Source organism: Temnothorax longispinosus, chromosome 7 (assembly GCF_030848805.1).
Source record: "Temnothorax longispinosus isolate EJ_2023e chromosome 7, Tlon_JGU_v1, whole genome shotgun sequence".
Taxonomy (NCBI): Eukaryota; Metazoa; Arthropoda; class Insecta; order Hymenoptera; family Formicidae; genus Temnothorax; species Temnothorax longispinosus.
Window position 1 is genome coordinate 20634130 of NC_092364.1, and position 17619 is coordinate 20651748.

Below are 17619 nucleotides of genomic sequence, written 5' to 3' on the forward strand. Positions count from 1 at the left end.
TTCTTCGCCGCGTTAAGACGTTTTAATGTCGGCTATCATTCGCGAAGGTAACGATCGTTGACATGTCGAAATTAATAATATCCTCGTTAGTGTCTATCCAGACAAACTTGCATAGCGCATAAACATAAGCATAAAAAAATTTATTGGTCCATATGCACATGCATGTGCATAAGAAAATAGAGTATAGACCAATCCATTTCCTTATGCATATATGCTTATGCACCTATGCAAATTTATCTGGATATACCCTTAGAGTAGTTATAGTGCGGTAATTACGTGTGCCTGATTAACGAAAATATTTTCATTGATGTTACGAGATCAAAAACTGTCGATGATATTTCTGAGCCATTTTATACTAGAGTTACGAAACAAAAATATTTGCACTAATTTATTATTTTGTAAAATAATCTTGTGCAATAATATTGTGCGTTAATTAAAAGTTGCATAATTGAGAGAGATAGCACCGAAACTCTATACAATAATTTATTGCTGAATTCATATAATAATTTTTTTTATTAAATTCCTCTACTTATACAATTAGTCATGTTCGCAATTTTTAAAGCAAACGTATGTTTAGATTACAATTAACAATAATGCGAGGGGCGAAACATTGAGTTAGTCTAATGACAAGAAAATAATTAATAATAAGTGAAACAGGCCTGTTATAAGACATCATCAATTAGAGAAAAGACTATTTGGTCCAGAGATTGAATCTTGGTAACCTATAACAATAATATCGTGTGAATTTTGTATACTTTTTACTTTTTACAAATTTAGTAAGCTGCGCTAAGATAATAATTACAAAATAATTAATTTCCATTTCCACTTGATACGCAGTACAGGAACGCCTAAATGTTCTCCAAAGGAAAAACGGCATTTAAACGATAGCTCGATAATTGAACAAGATTATTTGTTTGCTCAAAAAAACCTATCGAGGGCAACATTTGTCAAAATAAAGGACATTAGTCTATTTACTCTACTTGAATAGACCGCGCTAGAAGAAGACGGGAACTACGGGAAGTCGGGAAATGCCTTGCCACCTGAAGATAGTCGCGTCCGTTGCGTCCGTGTGTCATGGCGTCATGGCGTCGGTTAGAGCTAATCGGAGTATTCGGAGTGAAAACGAGACAGTGCGGAGCAATAGCGCAAAGTACGAACAAAACCGGAGATATTCTCGACACGGTAAACGGACGCATGGCGACGTCATAACGAAGGTTATGTGTTCCGAGGTGTCGCGCGCGGAACTCGGAGTGCGCGGCGCGTCAGCCAAATCTAACCCGAGAATTCGACAGTGCTGGAGAACATTCGCGAAGTGAACATAGCCGCGGTGCAACATTGACAGTCTCGAATCCGCCATTATTCATCGCGTGCGTCGCGTCGAAGTTCGGCCGCGACGTCGCGATTACCGGGCGACGACGCCGAGCTCCGGCGGGAGGACAGTGAGGACACGGAAATCGCGGGGCGCCTTTGTTTACACGTCGCGTCGCACCGCGTAGTACGTCGTACCGCGCGGACAGACCGATGATCGGTCGCGGCGCGCGGTCACGTGCGTCGCGTGTAACGTTCTTATCCACGCGCACCTTCGAAATCGCGATCCGCCGCCGCCGTCGGCGCGCCGCGGCTCTCGCACACGCCGCCGTCAGTACAATCTCGCGCGTGCAACCGCGACAATCGTCGCCTCGCGTACGCCGTGCCTGCCGTCTGCGTCGACGACGACGACGTCGACGACGGTAGCAACGATAGGACGCGGCGGAATTCCGTGCGAATCGTGTCGTGTCGCTCGCCTAGCGTGCGCGCGCGCGTGGAAGTCGAGCGTCTTCGCGCGCGAGTGCATCCCGTGTGCCGGAGCCGGAGCCGGAGCCGGAGCGGCCTGCATCCGGCGCCTGGCTACCACGGATCACGTGATCCCCGCGGTCCGGTGGCTGTGCGACGACTTGTGTGTGTGTGTGTGAACGGATCGGACCATCGGACGGATCGATAGGGGTGTCGATCGCGCGGAATGGCCCGCAGCGCAACGCCGCTCCACCTGATCTGATCTCCGGGGGACGACGACGACGACGACGACGTCTGTATCGACGCCGATTTGGTAAGAGATTTGTTGCTAATTTATAATATATGCAAGATCATGATTACCAGATCATGATTACAAAACCTGATATTTTGCCTCGTTGACTCATCATTTATGATGCTATTGGTATCTTCATGCGATAGCGTGAACTTTGCCTGGGATCGTTTAGATTTCAGATCGTGAAAAAAATTGATACGAGCGCGTTATTTATCGAGGGCTTTGTTTATACGTTGTGTATTTGCCGCTTGGATTTCGCGCTATCACGTTGAGGATCGCTACATTCGACGTTAAATACGAAATGCGAGATTAAATCGAGAAATACAACTATGTTGTATAATAATCACAATAATATTTTAATAATACTTTAAATCGACTATCTGTGGAGACTTCCGAGTTCTTTTATTTAAATTAAATGGCTCATGTTTATATCTAAGTATTTACGTGATTGAAAAGTATAATTTACACACACACATGTCTATAATTCTTTTGCCATTTCGAGTTGGTTTTATTGTTGATGAAAATTGTTATTTACGCCATTTGACGATTTTTTTCTTGGGGAACATAATTCGATCGCCTCGTGGTTTCCAGTTTCGAGATTATCCCGAGCATTGACTCTTCTATGGAAACCACGTGTTAATTCGCGCTCGTCCCGTCACATTTCTTCTGCCGCGTTCTATGAATTCGGAACGTAGCGGCGTGTCGTGCTATTTTTAAACCGTTTCTCATCCCGCATATCCGTTGATCAGGCACCGTAACGCGAAATTGCACCGGGACGCGTGGATCGTCGAAAGGCGCAGGCACGCTAAATATTTTCAGTATTAAGTACGCGCGTATCTCGTGGAGTGTAATCTCTCCTTGAGTTTCTACGTAGAAGCGCAGAGACGGCGACCACCGGAAGTACAGACTGCTGATAGCGGAACTCGCGCTGAAATAGAGACCGCGAGCGCGGAGTACAGTCTAGCGAAGAAGTTTAAGCTCTTTACAATCGAACTTTGATCGAATGAGCCAACATTGATCGATTTCTCGCAATCTTATAATTTCCGTCATTTTTTTGTCAGATATTTTATAGACGTTTGAAAAATATAGATTACGTTCACACTATATTCTACTTAAATTCAATTAGCGAGTTGTTCAGATAGTTTCGAGTTGTTTCGAGCAATAGATAATGATCGTAAATTATTACATATCGATTCTATGCGAGGGTAAAGAATATAAAACATTTAACCGCTTTCTGTACGTATAAATGTGCAGAAGTATATGTTTCCCCTTTCGGGAAAACATTTTTCATTTACGTATATATAAGGAACTGCGAGAAGCGAGATGTAGCATTGAAATGACGCTTACGGCTAACATCTCGTTAAACGTGAGATATTATAATTACACGTTACGCTCTCAAGACGCGAAAATACATACACTTTGTTTCACCCTTTATCACAAACGGGTTTATTACCAACGAGATAGAAAAGCGCTTGCGCGATGTAACTGGAACGTCAACTGTAACCGCAAATGACGGAGTCTCGTAGTCCGCCATTAGAAATATCACGGTATGATTACGTATTGCGTATATTTACGCACACACGCGCATTTACGCGCGTATATATACGCGGATCAAAAGAAAACGTCGACCCGGACGCAACATTATCCCGCGGGTTTGAGGTAACTGTCGCTCGTCTGACAGAGACGAATCGTGCCATTACGCTTTAGCAAAATGACACTTTATATTGTAAACGAGCCGCAGAATTGTTCCCTTCGTCAAAACGTACGCGCGCGGGCCCAATCAAGATATTCTACATCGGATCGAAACAATCTAACGATGAGTACCGTATTAGTGGACTTTGTACGTTCGCGATAATATCTATATAGGAATATGAAAAATACGAAATGGTTTGCGGTACGTGCTCTCTTTATTGCATCGCGTTCTTCTTGCTGCGTAACTTGTAAGGCGGTAAAATTACATATGCTATATTTAACGTAAAAAAGTATTTACGTAACAAACGCAGAACTTTTCAACAACTTTTTACCGCGTAATTATAAACTGTTGGAAAAAATATAGCTTCGAATGGTGCGTTGCGGAGGGAGAGACACGAGAGTGCCTCGCCGAGGACGCTTTTGCGTTCCCGCCCGTATCTGATTCTTGGACATGCAACATATTCTGCAACGTATCTCGCCGATCGGATGTCCGCTTCCGATCAGGCGAAAACAATCGTTGCAAACAAAGCCTGCCGATCGGCGAAGGCGCGTATCGATCGTCGCGAGGTCGGCATCGATGCCCTCCCCGGCTCAATGTGCACATTCATAATCGTCCGGTCGATCGGAGGCGAACGCCTCCGGACGTCTCGATGCCTTTTAACGAGACGCGCGGGTTGCATCGTCGCCGACGCGCGTTCTTCTCGCGTCCTCATCCTATCCCGCGCGACGACCATCGTCATTGCGAAACAATACGGCGGTCGTTAGCTTTCCTACGAGCGGGCTTTACGGGCGCGAACGCCCGGCCGTTAGAATTCACCTCGATGGTCTATCGCGGCCTCGGCCGCGCGCTGTATCGTGGTAGTGAGTAGATAAGATAGCCGGTTATCGGACTCGCTTACACTTCGTTCACCTGCGAGTCCGAGGTACCCCTTATCTCGGCCTTTTATCTCTGACCTCTGCTCCGCGAGCCGCCGTTGATATCGCGCCACGTTTACGGCGCGGCCACGAAACGTTCGCGCGGCCGTATACCTATTGCACGGCGACGATGCCTATAATGTCTACATCGCGATGGCGCATCCGTACTCGCCGCGCGCGCGTTTCCCTCCGGACGTGTTCCCTCTTTCCCCGCTATTCGTCGATTTCATTTTTCCTCTCGGATTTCTCGATCGTTTTCTGCTTCGTTTTCCCCTTATGGCGCGCGAAGGTGAACGGACTGTGGCGTGACTTTTGGCATCGAATATACAATTGATAAGATATTGGATATTACCGATATCGCGGCGATTCTCTCCATCTGGAAAGGATAGATCTATATTTCCGTGCGTCGCTCGGAATATTCCGAAATAGCCGCGCGCGAGACGTTTGGCTATTTTTATTTAATCCACTTCCGCCGCGAAAAACAAATAGAGTTACGTGTATAGGGCGCTTGGAAACGAAGGCAGTGGCACGAGCTCTTTTTCGTCTTAAAAACTCGTTTACATTTTATAAGTGAATTCAAAATCACCTCAGAAAAGTATACACCTGCGTATAGTCCCTATAAACGAGCTGTTGCACTTCTCTTAACAGCTCGGCGTGACTTTTGATACTTTTTTTCGGGCTTCTCCCGATCGCAAGCCTACAGGTAGCATACCTCTCGCCCCAATTTTCAGAATCGCTTTCGTGCCATCGTTCTACAGTCGCTCCTTCGCACTCGACGTTTCGATCGCGTCTCTTCCTCTTTCATCCTACCTCTCTTCATGCCTCCCTCTCTCTCCCTCTCTATCCTTTTTTTTAAAAGCCTGTCTTCGTTCCACGAAGATGCGATCTTGTCCACCGACCACGCCTTCGCGGCGTACCGCGTCGTGCGTCGATCTTGTTGCGGGTCCCCTTCGTCCGCCATCTCCTCTCTCTTCCTGCCGTAGGTGAGAAAGAAGGGAAAAACGAAGGTCGAGAGGCACGGTTCCATGGCCTCCTCCTCGGGGAGGCTGCACTCGCGATGCTCGGTGGCGGCTTCGAGTTCTCGGCCGGCTTCTTGGTCGTTACTCTCGTAAAATAAATCTCGTTTCGTCGCCGATCATCATCTATCCCTATCCCCCTCGTTATCTCTCTCTAGCCGGACAGCACTTCCGTCACCATCTCCGCGACGTTCCTCGTCGTGCATCGGTGCCTCGCAAAAAATCAGCTGCCGCTCAGGCGGAACGTCATAACCGTGTGTTACCCCGCGTGCTTTTCTTAGCGCCAATGATGATTTCTCGCGCGTTTCTCTTCTTCGCGACACGTCGTGCATTACATCCTGCGCTCGTTCGTTTCTCGCGCTCTAGGTAAATTCTCGCGAAACAATTGGCGCCGATTGTCGTGCTTTTTGAATTTTCTAAATAACAACAGATGATTTGTCTCTGGTGTTTCGCTAATGATATTTTAATAGGTATGTGTCTACAATTTTGCTAGTTTTATAATAACAGGCGATAATGGAATACGATTTCGATCAAAGTTTCGTAAAAATGGAAAACAGTCCCGCTATCGCGAGGTTTTATCGCGAGGTCGCTTATTTCTGTGCGTCATTACCGCGATAGCTGTGCATTGTAGCAAAGCTTATCGAAGCCCCAGGAAATGCAACCAACACATGACAAAGATCTGCGATTATAGTTATTTCTGAAATAGTTTGCGGTTTCGCTCGGTATAGACATGTTGTAAGATTGTATTCATTTTGAAAGAAAATTGCCGTTTCTGACACCTGATATATTACATTTTATTTACGATTTACTTATGTATAAGAAATATTTATATCATATTTTATGATAATTCTATACATATGTGTGTATATGTATATATACTTACAAACAATTTTGCGGGCTTACATTACACATTTTCTTATATTTCTAGAGCTAAATCAAAGAACCTGTGCTAAAAGAATACAGACAATCTTTTAATTTAAAACATGTTTCTTTATCTGTTTCCAAACGTTGACAATCCTTTCTTAAATCAGTGGTTCCTTTTTTTCTCTCGCGGTACGTTCTTGTCGAACACTTTTTATATACTGTACTACCCGTGGTTAAGCTCACCCTCTACTCTCTCTTTCTTTCTGTTCTTTGGCTGACCGTTCGTACAAAGGGTATATACGGCCGTGTGCAGCATGTATGGCGGGCGGCAAACAAGAGGGCAGGTGGAAGGTTGTGCAACCTGTTGCTCCGTTGCTGGGACGAGAGCGAACAGTAGGATGAGTCCGCTCGGGTTTGGTTGCGGGTCGGCATGAGACGGCACACTGGAGGAACATATCGCCCGTGGGTATAGCAATCACAATAGGGCGAGTCTCCCTTCGCGTGTATACATACGCACATGTGTACATGCACGCGCTCTTTCTCCCTTCTGCGGTATGCACATCCTCGTCGCTCTCCGTCTCGCTTCTTCTCTTCCTCTCTCTTTTCCTCCGCTCGATTCATCTCGTCCTCCTCGTCTCCTTCCGCTGCTCCGCTCGTTGTTGCGCGCGCTCTCTTCCCGAACCGTCTTCTCCACCCTCCTTCTTCTTGGACATCGCGCCCTCGGGACACGATCCCGATCTGACGTGATTTGCATAATTCCAGTATCCCCGCCCAGGCGTTCAGCTGCTCAATTATTAGCTGGAATTTAAGACGTGTTTAAGAAAATAACTCGACCCGGCCGCTTTTTGCTTCTGTCGATTTGCGAAGTGCCTCGCATCGTCTCATCTCGTCTCGTCCCGTCTCGTTCTGTCTCGCGGGATGTCGTGTTGCGCGCGGTGGACCGAAGTTTATCGACGCCCGAAAAGTGAATCTTTTTTCATACCTGCGCCCGTGCATCTTTATACGGCTGCAACACGGGGCGTTTATCAAGGGGCCTATCAAGCCCTGAGGAATTCGCTTCCCCTGGACTTTATGCGGAATTAGATCGGCTCCATTGCCGGGCTGTGAAATTTCGTTCTCCACGAGATGCAACGGGAAGGAATTCGTAACGGCATTGGAATTTCTTAATAATCCATAATGATGAGATTACAATAAATCTTAATTTTCACTGCGGGCACTTGATGTACGGTTATTAAGGTTGATAGTAGCTTAATTTTAGGCTCTAAATCGACTCTGAGGTATAGGTACATGTAACGAATATAGGCAATAATTGTACAAAGTTTCAAGATAACGGCGAAAGAATGAACTGAATTGCTAATTAGCAATGTAACTCACGTTGTAACAGTTGACAGCAAACCGTTGACTAGTTTAATTATCATACATTGTCAGGCGAAACGTTGCTAGTCACAACGTTATCAGCGAACATGTTTTTACTCGCTAGCCCGATATGGTAACGAGGTCTGCACCTATGGACATCTGCTCCGCATTTTCTAACTCATGTTCGCGACTCGCTGTCGCACGAATAACAATCTATCGATCTAATAGGTCGTTCTTGATTTAAACGTTTACGGTTTACTGCACTCGGACAACTGTATCTATCATTGGGAAAAGATTTGCGGATAACGTATACGCGCGCACACGCGCGAGCACGCGCGTATGGATTGTATTTACGGTCGTGACGTTTCGCCTATGAAATTCAATTTGAAATCGGAATTTTATTAAAAGGGAATGGTATACGCCAGCTTCCGCTCAGCCAGTTTAACAGTAACCGTTTCATATGGTTTCGCGCTATCACCTCTCATTATCTCCTTTCGCGCACCTGAATCTAACTATCGTCATTTCATCTCTCTTCCTTCCTCGATCAATACCTGGCGGTGTGTCGGCGTGGTTGCCGATATCATCGACGTCTTACGCCATATCCTGTTATTCTTGTTATATTGCGTCCGTTTCTCCGCGTTCTTATCCGTCTCTGCCATCGTGCTTTCCATGTTTGTATTTTTATTTTTATATTTTGTAAAATACACATATTCGCATAAAAACGCCACGGTGACGCGCACTATCTTTCGCTGGTAGGATATATCGGGATCGTTCTCTCACTTTCTCACGTTTCGCTCTGATCCTCTCTTCTGTACGCTCTCCTCTCCACCGTTCGTCCGGAATGTGCTACATCGTGTGGACTTTATGCACTCACCAATTTCGTTGATTAAAGCGCGCGCTCATCGCTGATATCTTCCATTAATCTCGCCATCGGTCCGGACGCGCCGCGAATCGTATCGCATATGCTCTCGATGTGTGTCTCTGGCCTCCGGGAGATGAATCGGATGCAACGCGTTAGGGCGCATTCCCACTGACCAGTCAGCCGCGAAGTGTGGTCGTACGTAATGCCCCGATCCATCGACACGTCCTCTATAATCCGCTTTATCGCCACCTGCCTGGATACTTGACAGTTCGTTTATCCCTCGTGTGAGCGGGGTAAAATAATTTCACGTTAGCTATCAGTTTGATATATATGTATCACGTTTGTGTTATAAAAAATAGTCTATGGATCTACCAATAAATTAATGAGACTAATAAATCTTTGTGAAAAGAACGCGATATATGCATGTGTGTTGGCATTACGTACATATTCTTGCGTACACGTTTTATAATATAGAAACATCACTGCGTTTGAGAATGCACAATAAAATTGAACAACAATGATCAGAGGAATCCGATTATTTTCTCAACTCGTTCGCGTATTCAACTTTCAAAAATAGATCCAACTTCTGTTGTATGTTACATTAAAGCTTTATCGCCAGCTATAAATATTATACGCGTATCGATATAACATATTGATCGTCGTCCTCCTTTTTGAACGGTCTTCGAAGTGTTGACTGATCCCACGATTTATCGTGTTAGTGGTGCATCTGCAAATGCGCGAGATCTCTTTTGAGAAATATCGGTAAATAAAAAATTGAAAATTACCACGTATTTATACAAATTATAATCTATTAATTTTTCTGTTATATCTATTTCAATAAGAAATTTTTAAAATTGATTTTACGACGTTTTCTATATACTTCGTATTTCTAGACATAATATAATTCCGATGCAAATACAACTGTAGTCGGTCGGTCTAGTCAGCGAAATCGGTGCAAATGCACCCTTACGCCGACGGCGGTGCAAGAAGCGGGGCCGACAGGGCGAGGCGCATCGGCGTTGCTCTCTTTAAAGTCGTTGGGCGTTCACCCCGACCTCGCCAGAGCCCGGTGCAACTGGTTCGAATGCATATTGCTTAGTGCAGAGGTGCACTACTGGTAGCAAGTCTCTCGTTCCCCCCCTCTCCCGGTTCTCGAGCTACCTCTCTCGCGCGCGTTCGCCTAATGGAGCTCGCACGGCGACACGCACAACGCTTAGACCGCGTCGTGGCGAGCTGCTCGAGCATTTTGACATTTACTGCTCGGCCGCTGCCGCTTGGCACTTTCGCAGAAACGATGGAATACAGGCGAATAAAATATTGCAGACAGCCAGCAGCGGGAGGAACGTCGAATTATTGGGAACCGGAAGTTTACGAGACTCCCGTCCGGGATTTACGGCTTACGAAGTAGAAAGGAATGTGGCATTCTCTCCGTCATTGCGTATTGTTATGAGACTCGATATAACCTCGTTGTATTTGACCGAATGAAAAGCGTACTCTTTTTACTCCTCAGCTAAATCATACGGACAGGTATTCTTTCGTATTCGCGGATCGTTATATATTTAACGCGTTCTTTTCGTGCGCCAAATCGTCGACGCGCGAATTACCAAACGGATAATTTATCCGCGTGTCCACAGATTTATGAATGCGCGCGATTCCGTGTTCTCAATCTCTTCCCTCCCCAGTAGTATTGTAATGCGGATTAGTTCGAGGTCTCCCTCCGCAATATCCATAAATGCATGTACTTGTTATTTATGCCGGCTGGTTCATGCAAGCGTAATTATGTTATCTTCATCCGATGAGTAACGGCTGTTGCTTTACCCCGCTTTTATACGCCGCTTATCGTGTATTAAAGCGCACGAAAATATATTGGCGAAGGGTTAAAATTTCATGATTCACGCCCGTAGACGTGCGGCAGACGTCTATATACTCGTACTCTTTGGCGAAAGCGATAAGAGATATACCAGATCCACTGCAAATAAGCTATTATCATTTCGCCGTTTTATCTTATCGTATACGTTATCATTATTGTCACAAATATCAAAAATTTTGTGAGGATAATATGGATCTGTTATTTAAATTTTCTGAATTTGGTCTTATGCGAGTTTTTTTGCAAAAGTACTTTAGTATGTCTAATTGTTCAAGTTTCCATCAAATCCTTACAAAAATCTTTGATTCTTGGCATTTACGGTATTTTTTACATCGAGTCTCCAATTAATACGGAAACTTTCGAAGATTGCGATTGCGACCGATGACCTTCCGGGACTTTTTGAACAAAGGGCTTTGTCTTCTTCGCTTAAAATAAATTTTCTCCTTACCTACGTGCTGCAGAGCTGCATTGTGCAGAGAGCATATGGTACTTTTCTGATTACGCCAGTCACTACAATTTCTTAGTTTACCCTCTCGCGCTAATGGATACAAAGGGATAACGTGTGGCGAGCTAACGCCGCCACTGTGGATTATCGCATAACAGAAGCAAGAAAGAAGGGACGGGTGACCATTAATGGCGCAATACCGCTGATAGGGCCCGCTTTTGTTTTGTCGGTACAATTGCATAGCCGACAACGCGAAACAACCCTGTGCTCGTAATGGATACTCTCGAACGCATGCGGCGGCCATTGATATGGGTGATAAAACCGGTATTGATTTTCCAACTACGGCTAATGTACCGATCCGACATGAGATCAGTGAAAAAGTCCATTTAATGATTCCGGTTGCGTGGCAATGGCGCCGACGCAAAAGTAAATTGTAGAGAACCGCGACTGCAACAGAAATGGACCGCGTATTTTTTTTTATTAACTATTACGATACTATTAGTCCTCACAGCTTAATGGGATTAAAGATCGTTTTTTTTTGTTGCGTTTTACAAATTGCATTTCATGGAATCAATCTTAGATCGTCGATCATTTACACGAGTTTCAAAATTTGAATTCTGGGAGAGATATATGAAAAAAGTTAACTGTTACTACTAGATCGACTCTCTTTCCTCACATTCTCAGCTGATCGTCATTAATGTGACCGTTCGAATGTACATGTGTGAGCTGCTCGTGCGTAAGATCGGTACACGAGGGCATAAGTGGCCGGCCGTGGATGCCTGGGAGCGATGGCAGTGGTTTTTCTGGCCGGGAAGATCCAAAAGAAGTTCGCCGCAATTAACGACTTCGTAAATTTACATACGTCGGGGCAATCGGCGGGAATAAATGGCCAGAAGTCGCGTTGCACAGAACGGAGACTAAGAGCACGGATAAATAATCGCGTGTATCGTTGTCGTTGGTGAAAAAAGAGTGGAACGTTCATTTATCGCGCCGATTTGGATTCATTCAGAAATTGATTCCGGCTCATTTTGCGTTCCAAAGTTGTACGACGTCGTGATGATTAACGTCCCCGCTATCAGTTCGGTAAAAACAAGCGTATAGATACGAGCGGGTTTGTTTTCGAAGTTGTAATCCGCTTTCATGATCAACAATCTTGCTTCACGTAGTTAGTTCATTTATCGCACGAAATTCGAACATGAATTGTCGTTGTCGACGAAAACATTTTATGGTTTCGATAGACATTCTACGGTTCCTCCCGCCGTCGCGTCGCGTCGTACGGTTTCGTCCGTCCGTCAACGTCGGTCGGCGGGCAAAAAGGAAATCGGCAACGAGAAGGGAATCGTGTATACCAATCGGCGAAGCACGTCGATGCCTCCAACCAAGAGTAAGGGACCACCTTGCCGCAGGGGTTGAGAAAGAGACCCGAGAAGTTACCTTACGGAATGGTGTACGTCTACCTACCTACCGCGCTCGAGCTGATTGCGAAAATAAACATTCATTATTGTAATTACTTTCTGCGACGTGGCCGTGCCGAGGGAGCAACCGTGATCTCGGAGTCTGCAAGGGAACGAGGGAGACAGAAAGAGAGAGAGAGAGAGAGACGAGACGTAATAAGAAAGAGAGAGAGGGGGTGATAGCGAGAGGGAAGAAGAGCGCGCGTGTTTGTGAAGACAGAGACACAGAGGCCCTCGTGTATATCTGTAACGAGAGTTTCATTGACGTGGTTGTCGTGCTCGTGGCGGGTTAATTACAAAGTCGAACCGACGATTCCTTCATTAGCGAAAAGGAATCGCTTGAATCCGTTCCCGCGGCCGGGCGAGACGAATCCTCGTTTGTATATCTGCGCGTTGCGTTGCCGCGCTGCTTATGGGGCCGCTCGGGACGTGTATCTCTTTCGTGAGGGGCAAGAATAAGTAAAAAAAAAAAAAGAAAGGGGGGCAGAGAGGAAGCTAAACGCGCGTCCGAGAGTGGGACGGGTCCCGCGTGATCGATCTGCGATCCATCCTCGGTTGTCCTCGCGCGGGAAGAAAGTCCGTAATTTAGCCGCACATCCATATGAATACGCGTGTGCGTATGACGCGCGATAAAAGTGGCTCTCACGAAGGATAAGTACAGGGATAGGGTGAACGCGGAGACAGAGATAGAGAGAGAGAAAGAGGGAGAGAGGGCGAGTGCGTCGACCTTCGCCGAGCGACATTCTTTTCGTCAGGTATAATCAAGATCGACGTTCTGTGCAATTAAAAAGATGACTCTCGAGCAACGTGCGATAAACTGCATTTTTGAGCCTTGTCTGAAATCCGCTTTGTGCCCTTTTACAGATCAATTCTGTACTATAGGTACAACTTATTACGGAAATAAGATAAATATCTCGTTAGAAAAAATTTTTAGCATAAATATAACATAAATGTAAATACACGGTCTCGGAAAAAACTCGAAAATTATATTTAAATCAAGAGTAATCTTATCCGAGAAGATAAATTGCTATATACGTTGCAATTTTTTACTGCGGCAACATTATTCATTAGAAAACGTTGTTTACTGCTGTTTTCGAGAGCGAAGTATGGTATTCGAAAAAAATTCGGAGCTAATTAAGGAAAGCTAAATGTCGTGCGAATCGAGCGGATAAAATGTCGTGCGTGCGGTGCAGTGCAGCGCTGTGAATTAATTATCATCCGTGGGTCCCGTGTTCGTACTTTTAATCGGTTTGCCGGGACCCCGACCTCGCACCACTGTGCGCGCGCGGGCTCGCGCGTGTCGTTTCTGTCCATAAAACGTTCGTACGGTAATATTTCACGCCTGCCCACGCGCGTGCCCTTACGTCGAAGGGAAGTACGGAAGGGGGTGAGGGGTACGGCAAGGGCGAAGGTGGCAGGGTCGACAAGGAGCCCGTGGTCTTCCCGTCGCTTACCGCAGGTGCATCCGCTCGAGCTGCAGTTCCCGTTTGCGCTCGCGCGGCCACGCTCGCTCGCGCGAAATGGCCGTAATATCGTACGGTTATGCCTGCATTTAATACGCCGGCGGACAGGCTACACAGAGCCATGTTTGTGGCCGGTGTCGCATGTACGTCCGGATGTTGGGACCGTTGGCAGTCAGCGTAAAACGGCGTATCCCCTCGACACACGATCGAGCTCCACGAATTTTTGCGATAAAGAACGCGTCGTCGTGTTTAAAATATTCTCGTGCAAATATTGCCTTCAAATCTTTCCCTGCCCGATAATTAGTAAGTGATAAATTGTAATAATACGATTTACGACGATGTAATTGCGCCTTAATGCAGAACGTAAAAGCATATTCCTCCTACGACAGCGTATAGCTTTCAAAGATGAAATTTACGACGGAATTAACGATGCAAGTTTATTATTATCTGATACATTACATCTATTCCGTCCTCCTTTTATCATATCGAGGATGGTTAATTAGTAATGGGTTGCTAAAGCGTCACCGACAAAACTATCGTCGATGGAAATCATTGGCTATTATGTCAGTGATAGATGCGGCGGAAGCGCGATCTCAGTTTCAAGCGAGGTTTTACTCTTGATGGAATCCGACGATCGCATCTCTATGGCGTTCTCAACGTAGCAATTACTCGCAACATTTCCGTAACTAATCGTATTGGCACGCATATATCATGAATTCAGACGCAGCGACTACCAGTAGCGGTAGACTGGTGCAGCTGCATTCCCCGGAGTCTTAATGAAAGAAACGTGCGTGCCAAATGGGAGCTTCCGCAAGACGATTTTTCTCACGTCTTTGGTTTGATATACTTTCAATTAGCTATCAGTTCGGAATGCTCGCGAACAGAATAATTACTTGTGGGCGGATAGTGATGTCCGTTAAAAAGAAACCTGTATCAGTATCTGGATTCAGAGTGTGCCGAAGCAAAAAGTATGTACCAAGTAGTAGTGTTGTAACGCGCGCTATTTGTAGAGGCTGTTGTTGAACTTGCACTTTGCAGTTGTCAATGCAATAAAACGCTATTTATCATTTTTTGAAGGTATATTCGCGTACTTTCTTTTCAGATCAATGTGTACCGATTACAAGAGAGAGAAGTATTTTTCATGAAAGAAACATTTTTTATAAATCGTAGATAAACACTACGTGTTTAAAATTTATATTTAGTAAGCATTGTTTACTCACATAACGGTTTAAAAAGGTGTTCAATTATTCAACGTGCTTCTCCATCCGGGATTTTATTATTGTCGATTATGCAACGTGCTTGGCTGCACGATCCATCGATTACGCGCTACTACCAGACGCGAAATATCTTCGTGCGCGTTATAGAATGGCGATTTATCGCGCGCTCGGTAAATCAACGCGTGTCGAAGATAAACGAATGTTTGCATTGTCTCCCCGCGTGCGCGTAAATGCTTCTTGCATCGCGGTAGGAGTACAAGTTAGGCTCGCGTGCACACCCACGTACACGCGTTTATTGCGTGTGCGCCAATATACATAGAGGAAGATACAGTAAAAAGAAAAGAGAGAGAGAGAGAGAGAGAGATTCTCATCTGCAGGATTCACGCGATACCGATTTCATGTACGCCGGCAATCGTACAGATCGTGGCAATTAATCTCGTCGTGAACGGTCCGCGCTCGAGTTTCACGAGAAGAAATTTACATCGGTGCTCGCATTAATCGCTCGCTCTTATGCTCGCGGCTTGCGCGCCCGTCCGCAGAGATCATAAGGGATCGATAAGGAAATTGCTATTGTAATTAGTGCTGCCAGTGGCGCAGTAACCCAATGGCGATTTATACGTGTTTTCGGGCGAACGGCAATTAGCTGCGGCCGCAATACAATGCGGCGGAACGCAGCGCTGGCCACCGAACGGTCGTCGTGTGCGAATCGCTTCGGCTACGATTTGCATGCAACGTTAATCTCGCGGAGACTGGCGCACCCGTATGATCGCGCAGTCCGGCTGTAATGTACCGGTAACGTTTAGCTTCTGATAGTTGTCTAATTAATTGGAACGTTCGGCGGTAAATAGTGGCGCGTTGCGATACGCGCGGTCTTAGTGCACGCTCTCCGACGAACATTCGCATATTAATGGTCAGCGCGGTGGATAAATCAAGCGCGCCGATTTGTCTCAGGGTTTGTCAAACGTTTTTAATTATTATTCTTACTGAACGACAACCGCTATAATTCTCCTACCATTTGTTCATTAATCATCGCGCGCCGGCTTGACGATAGGCAGTAGATAGATTTGCGAAACTTTGAACGCATGTACCTTGTCGAGGTTGGTTAGTTAATGAGTTTAATTAGCACGTAATTCTATGAGTTATCTGCAATACGTTATCGAGCTTTGTCGTGTTTAAGATATGTTACAAACGTGAAAATATTTTATAGCTATTAAATATTTTTTCATAATGTATAAATTCCAAAAGTAATCTAATTATTGATTATATTTAATTCAGAGTTCATTTATGTTCGTTTATCATGTCACATTTTATCATACATGTCCAATTAAAAATTTCGATTAACTGGCAACAGTAGTAGTATTCAGTAGTTTCAAGCCCTTAACAGTGTCCACTCAATTATGAAGCATCATGATATATGTGATGAGATAATTGAATAACCTATCGTGTATTAATTAATATTTGCTAATTTTTTAAATCTTTTTAACTACTTCTGTATCAGCGCGGGATAGCAGATACGTCAATGAGCTAATAAAATTTCACATCGGCGACGCGACGCAGTCGCTTGTAACGTCGTCTCTCTGAGACTCGTACAATTAATTACAACAAGGTGTGCTAAGTATCTGCGAAGTGATAGTACATCCATGTCTCTAATAATCGGTCGCTTCTACACATTAACCACACATAATGTTTCATTACGAAGGTGTTTGTCATGTACGTAGATAGCGTTGATTTTTAACGGATCTTATTGCATTGATTTAAATATTTTTTTTATATTTGAAATGTAAACGTTTAAACTTACGCAAACTTGTTAAACTAATAATCTATATAATATTATTTTATAAAATATGGAGAATTTTATATATATGTATATATAAATTATTTATATTTTATACTTTATGAAATTATTTTTTCTCCAGAGCTTATATACATTTACACATTTATACACATAAAAGGATGATTTTATAAAATGGAAAATAATTGTCTCTCTCTCTCTCTCTTTTTCTCTCTCTCTCTTTCTTTTTTCTTAATACGAAATAGCAACATTTAACTTTCTAATTCGATTAATACATTTGTACACTTGTACCTGTATAAGTATTTGATCCTTAGATATCTCAGTACTAACTTTAAAAGATACGCCAGGCAGTAATGAAGGCGCGTTTTAGCGTTCACGCTGTACATCGTTAACTGCCTCGTTAATTAACCGCTCGGAAGTCCAACGACACCGGGGATAATTATTTATCGGTTCATTTGAACGGAACCTTTGTAGAATCTTACGTTGTTACCATGTACTGGTAGCATATACGTAAGAAAATTACTCTCTCTTTTCTTTTTTACTGTTTGCGGATTATGCGTCGGTCGATACCACTTCGGATCTCTCGAAGCTTTGAATATATATATACATAT